Source organism: Quercus suber, unplaced genomic scaffold (genome assembly GCF_002906115.3).
Source record: "Quercus suber isolate HL8 unplaced genomic scaffold, Cork oak 2.0 scaffold_124, whole genome shotgun sequence".
NCBI lineage: Eukaryota > Viridiplantae > Streptophyta > Magnoliopsida > Fagales > Fagaceae > Quercus > Quercus suber.
Genome location: NW_027069588.1, coordinates 202,353 through 208,352, shown reverse-complemented (window position 1 = coordinate 208,352; position 6,000 = coordinate 202,353).

Here is a 6,000-nt window from a genome sequence, read left to right as displayed (position 1 = left end):
AAGTGAAGACGTCTTGGTTCTTCATTAGAAATGCTGTGAGCGCCTAGCGGACTGGTGGGATAGCGAGGGTGCTAATCCTGGTCGTTTGTTCAGGCCTTGAATTGTCAAGGAGGATCTCTTCCAACTCCTCCATAGGTTCTGCCACCGTCTATTGTTCTTCTATACATATGGTCTGTAAACGATCATCCATCTCCAGCATGGTAATGTAGTACTCGCGTGCTGCTACTTAATCTCCTCGTACCTCTCCTACTTTGTATTCAGTGGGGAACTTGATTATCAGGTGGTAAGTTGAAGTTACAGCCTTCCATAAGTTAAGGGTAGGACGACCCAGGATGGCATTGTAAGCGGACGAACAATCAACAACCAAGAATGTGACATCCTTGGTAATCTGTTGAGGGTAATCACCGACTGTTACAAGCAAAGTGACTGCACCGAGGGGATATACCCTTGTTCCTCTGAATCCAACGAGTGGCGCGTTAGTTGGAACCAACCGTTCTCTCTCAATCCTCATTTGCTGGAACGCCAAGTAGTAAAGGATATTGGCAGAGCTCCCGTTGTCTACATGGACTCAGTGAGTGTTGTAGACCCCCACCCGTATGCTAACCACGAGCACGTCGTCGTGTGGGTGGTGGAGATACTGAGCATCTTCCTCTGTGAACCCAATTATAGGGTTGTCGTTCTGTGCCATCTTTGGGATGAAGCTCGTCAACTAGACGCTCAGAACCATCAGCAAATAAGTTTTACGTGCCTTCCTAAATGAACTGGAAGTTGTGGTTCCCCCTACGATCATCCTTATATCTCCTAGGGGGGCCCTAGGATGCTCAGTTTCCCTCCATGCAGCCTGCTCTTGTGGTGGATCCATCCTCTCCTTGTTGATGAACCTTTGTAGCTTTCCTGGTCTGATAAGAGTTTCTATCTGCTGCTTTAAGTCATAGCAGTCAGAAGTATCATGTCCATGATCACAGTGAAAATGGCAATACTTGTCTCTAGATCTCTTACTGGGATCTCCTTTTAGCTTGCTAGGAAATGTCAAGGCTCTTTCATCCTTGATCTGCATCAGGACTTGGTCGATTGGAGCAATTAGTGGGGTGAAGTTTGTGAACCTTCCAGTGAGGGGTTTAGAGCGCCTATCCTCCTGTCGGTCTCCGGTCCTAGCTATCATCCGTCCCCTGTCTTGCCATGCATCTTCTTGCCTTTCCCTCTTCTTGAGCCAATAGTGCGTCTTCCGCGTTCATGTACTTAGTAGCCCTATAAAGCACATCCAACGTGGTTTTTAGGTCGTTTTTGTATAAGGAAAACAAGAACTTTCTTTTCTGTAACCCATTGGTAAATGCAGCTACTAGTATCTTGTCGTCAGCTTCATCAATTGAGAGGGCCTCCTTGTTAAAGTGGGTTATATAAAATCTTAGCGTTTCCTCCTCTTGTTGCTTAATGCTCATCAGGCATGCAGTGAAATTTTTATACCTGCGAGGCAAACTACACGCTCAGCTCCTTAAAGGTACTAATGAAGTTGGGTGTTAGCCTGCTGAACCATACCCTTGCTAAACCCCTCAACGTAGTCAGGAAGGCTCGGCACATGATTTCGTCTACCGCGCCTTGCAAGTGTATGAGGGTTTTGAATGACTCTAGGTGATATAAGGGATCCTTTGACTCGGCGTAGGCTTCTACTGTGACATACGGAACTTCAATGGAAGGGAGAATAAAGTGATAGGTGTGGTAAAAGGCGAGTCCATCCGGTGGACTAACTTGTCGAGGTCACTTGACACCCGTCCTCTAAGGGCGTTCATCATGAAGTCCATCCTCTCCTTCATCATCTGCATCTTCGCGACCATGTGTGGTGGTGTTGTTTTTGTGACAAATGGACAGTTGGTATCTTGTCACTCCTATCTGCTTGGAGCATTGCTGCCTTTCAATCCTTCTCGGTCCCTTCTTTTGGCGTTGGTGCCCTCTTGCTCTTCTCCGTGACCGTTGGGCCTAGCATCTCTTTGGCTTAGCTGTTCCTCCAGGTCATGGTTTTGCTTAGTAAGGCGTTCCATCACAGTAGCTAGGGTCTGCACCTGTCTTTCAAGGGTAGTAATGCGTGGTTCTTTGTTATTGTTGGTTACCATTGAGCGGGGGATTTGGGTTTTTATAGTAGTGTAGAATCGACCTTGGTTTTCTTGGCAGAGAAGGTGTTTCCTTATGGGGAAGATCTTCATAAATACGTATTTCATAGGATTCTTACCATATAGAAATTTCATTGATTAGGGTCAATCGTAAGGCGCAAGATGTTTCCATTTGAGGTTTCTTGGAAACCACTTAGGCCAAATAGATGCCACGTGGCTCTACTACCTGTCTTCCTTGAATCCATTTAATTTGAAACCGTCCACTATGGAGGGTCCATCTGTCTTCATTTTTCTCCATTCGGGACGTAACTTGTCACTTATGTTGTTTTGTCTGTACTTCTCAATAGTCCAATTACTTAATACCGTTGCTTATGGTTAATCTCAGAGAACGGATCCATCTGCTTCAATTTTATCCTTAAGATTTGCCTTTCTTCCTCCACTGATGCCAATCTACTTCAAGCATTATGTCTTTGTGTTTCGGATCCAAATTAGATTGTACCATTCATCCTTCCTGGCTATGCTCAAGGTATTTCCTCCCATTTATTTCAATTTCCTTTTTTTATTAGATGGGTATATAATATAATCTCTAAAAATCACCATCTCTTTGTCATTCTCTTAAACTTCTGCTTTAATATTTTGGTTTTGATGTGACTACCACAACTTTTTATTACATGCATGCTGCATATTGTAGTGTTTTGCTCTTTTATTTGCACTTTGCCACATTTTCCTGCAACTAAGATGGTTGCGAAAATGTGCAACTTTTTGTTACATGCATGCTACATATTCCAGCATTTTCATTATGCTGCATACAGTTTTCCCTTTTTTTTTGGTTAGGTTTTACAAGTTTTAGATACTGGTGTTTGTTGTTCGTGTTGATTTTCTATCATGTTTGTCTAATTTGATTTCAAACAAACTTTAGATATGAAAAAAATAATAATAATACACCTACAATGAGCTTTTGTTTGTATGTCTTTTACATTTTCTTTACATCTTTACCTAAATTTCAGCTTCTAGATTTGCTCAAATTATTACAATGGTCTCTCAAATTTTTTACCTTGATCATTTATATTATTCCTATATTGCAAAATCTCTGAAGCTTCTTGCTTCTTTTGGCTGTCTGGCATCACTTAAAATTTTGAGTTTATGCACATTTGTAGGGTGGAATTGTTTACTCTAATAAGGTTATGATAGTGTCATCCATGAACTCAAAAGGCAGAATCATTAGTATCAGTCATGAATTAAAAACAACCTTAAGCACCCACCAGTAAGTAACGCCTGTTTACCTTTTTTTAATTTGAATAATACAATGTTTTTTCTTCTGTGAGTTGTCATTTTTGTTAATCGCCCCTATCTTGTATATAATCTGAAAAGGAGCAGAAAGTTCTTGATATAACAAGTTTAATGGTCCAGTAACATGGTGCTTACCTATCTTCTTGCCAATTTTTTTTCTTTACCTCCTTGCTTAATATCTGAAAGTTCAATATGTGTATAAAGCACCCTTGAACGTTTAGACCTCCAATTACAAAGATACCAATTCAAGCTTTATATCAAACAATTAATGTGCGGAACATGATAACAAGCTTATAACAGAATTGATAAACAATCTAAGCCAAATATAAACACATTCACAGCAGTAAATATAAGGCAAAGATAAAAGGAAGAAAGATGCAAACACATGGACAACACACGATGTGTTATCGAAGAGGAAACCGAAGTCCTCGGCGTAAAACCTCTCCACCGCCCTCCAAGCGGTCAATAATCTACTATAAAATGTAGTTGGGATACATGAATAGCAATAGACCCTCCAAGCCTAATCTACCCAAGTACCTAAGCCCTCCAAGCTTCCTGTTCCAACTAGGTTGCGCCGAACCTTTTTCTTTTCTAACTTACCAGATTCCGCTACTAGACCATAGCATCAACCAATGTATATTGGTTCCTTTCAAATTGCTTCTCAACAGAACCAAATAAACCTTCTCACAGATGTGGGTGTGGTGAGATAAGGATTTGGCTAAAAGCCTCTCAAGAATGTGACAATGGAGAGGAAGAAAGTAGAGGAATTTGTAGAGTCTCTAAGGTAAAGATTGGGGATGAGGCAATCTTATTTTTCTCTAGAGTTTCTCTCACAAAATTCTCTCTGAAAGCTCTCTTAATTTAGTGGGTATAAGGGTCTATATATACTAGTGTGTGTTTGGAATACGAAGAGTCAGTTTTTGCCAAACAGGGCTGATTGGCGGCTTGACCTCGCGGCTTGTCCAAGTCGCGATGTAACGGCCTAGCCAGGCTGGGACTTTTGTCCTGTAGTGCGATAGCTGGCGCGACCCTTCAGCTCTCCTGTGTGCTGCTCACATGCCTACATTTGGCGGCTTGCCAGTCGTGAGTCAGCCGCGAGTCCTAGCCACGAAACTCTGCCTTCTTGCACATACTTGAGCTTTTCTTCACATATTCTCACACACTACCCTTACAATAATCCCATCTAAATACAGGATTACTAAGTGCTTAAATTACAAGCAAATTGGCACGGAATAAAGCCAACAAGATGGTTAATAAATTTCAACCTTACAATCTCCCCCTTTGGCTATTTTGTGACAAAACTCTAAAACAAACTCTAAACTTAACGCGTGAGTTGGGAACAATTGGAAAACTCACTCACACCCTACTCTAGAATCTGTGATGCTTTAGAACCATAAGAACAAGTAACTCCTAAAACACAACAACACAATAAGTTCATTATATATAGAAAACTTGTAAAGCAAATGGAACAAGCACAATGCGATCAAGCACAATGGAATAAAGCAATAACACATGACAAGACCAAAACAAGCAATCACTATAACCAAGTGATCACAATGCTCATTCACACTTGGAATGAACATTCGGACATTTAAGCTGACAAACACAATGCAAATCACTTGAATGGCCAACACTCAACCAATGCACAGTACAAGAAGTATGTGCATCTAGGAAAAATCCTATAAGGGTACAAGAGCGACAGTACTTAAAAAAAGAATGCATAGCATTAGGTTAGAAGTACTGATTTAACAAAGTACAAATGCTACATAAAGCATGACACAAACCACAAAGGCCTACAAGTGTGCATACAACCAAACCCTTAAAGTTTACATAAGCAACATGGGTACAAACAATATAAACCTTAAAGAGCTACAGAGGTAACAGGTACAAACCAAAGCATAACAGTACATATACTAAATAAATATCATATTATATACTATGTAACTACTAAAATAAAACTATCCAAGAGATAAGAGTTTAGGCCAAACCAAAAATAGAAATCATTGAGTAACAGACCTATACTAACAGCAGATAACCAACAAAATATCAAAACTACAAACAAAACATTAAGTGATAAAGAAATCTCCGCCTCAAGAGCTGCCCCAAAAATTCTTCCCCTTTTTAACCGGAATGGCCAAAGGGTCACTGCTTCTAGTTGATGGAGATGCTGTCAATCTTAGCTGAAAGTACATCAATCTGATCCTGCATTACTATCATCCTTTCAGTATGCTGAGTTTGAACCTCTCTGAGTGTATCAAGCCTCTCCAGAATGATCTGAAATGCATCCGGAGGTACAGCTGATGAAGTTGAGGCTCTACTTCTCTTTCTTTTGCTCCTGGGTGTGACTAATTGGTCTGCAGCTTCTGTTTCAGTCTCCATTGGATCCCTTTCTTCTTGAACATCCTCCACTTCTTTACCTGGAAGACGACTTTGTATCCTTGTGAGAGTAAATTTGTTTATGGCTAATAGAGGAGGCAAAGGACTGATATCCTAAGGGATTGCAACACCCTTTTCTCTGAAAATCCTCATGAGAAGACTGGGAAATATCAGCTTGGGTCTTGAGGTGGATCTAGTCTCATCCATTATAGTATCAAAAATGTGAGAA